The following is an 835-nucleotide window of genomic DNA, read 5'->3' as shown; positions in this document are numbered from 1 at the left end:
CTGAAACTCCATTACTTTGGCCACCTCATGCGAAGAGTTGACTCATTGGAAAAGACCCTGATGCTGGGAGGGATTGGGGGCAGGAGGAGAAGGGGACGACAGAGAATGAGATGGCTGGATGGCATCACTGACTCAATGGACATGAGTTTGGGTAAACTCCGGGAGTTGGTGATGGACAGGGAGGCCTGGCATGCTGCGATTCACGGGGTCGAAAAGAGTTGGACACAACTGAGCGACTGAACTGACTGACTGACTGATTACCTTAGAAATTAATTTCATTTAAAAAAATATATTTATTTTGGTAAGATTGTTGGATATTCATCCTGTACCTTAAAACATGTTTTTAGAATGAAATTCAGTTTTGATCAAATGAATAAATAGTAAGAGAGAAAAATCAGAGACATATCAAATTTTATACAAAAAGAAAAATTAGTGTCTTCAATTTGAGGTTCAAAGAAGAATAGCAATAGCCGGAAACAAATGAAGACAAAAAAATTCTGACTGATTCCAAATGTTAAATGTAGCTGAAATTATACTTATTATACCTAAAGTGGTGAGATTGGGTAGTAAAATACATAAGGAAGAGAGAAGACAAGAAATGAAAAGAGAGACAAGAGGAAACAGCAAAGAAGAATTATGTTAATATTTGGAAAGATTAGAAGTATTTATAACTGAAGACATCACACACACATTTTGAAGTTATTTTAATTAAATGTGTCCTAAACTACACATGCCATACACATACCACACACAAAAAAAGGCACACACCACAAACACACACACACACACACACACACACACACACACACACAAGACTGAAGGGAAAAAAAAAAAA

The 835-nt window shown here is 36.5% G+C and overlaps 1 protein-coding gene across 1 annotated transcript in view; it reads right to left on the bottom strand.

The window, feature by feature from the left end:
- The window catches only part of LOC105001748 (ceruloplasmin-like), a 40,164-nt gene that overhangs the window by 17,811 nt on the left and 21,518 nt on the right, over positions 1-835 (bottom strand). The window lies entirely within an intron of this gene.

This window comes from Bison bison, unplaced genomic scaffold, assembly GCF_000754665.1.
Source record: "Bison bison bison isolate TAMUID 2011002044 unplaced genomic scaffold, Bison_UMD1.0 scf7180017864384, whole genome shotgun sequence".
Classification (NCBI taxonomy): domain Eukaryota; kingdom Metazoa; phylum Chordata; class Mammalia; order Artiodactyla; family Bovidae; genus Bison; species Bison bison.
This window is presented reverse-complemented; position numbering and strand designations above follow the sequence as displayed.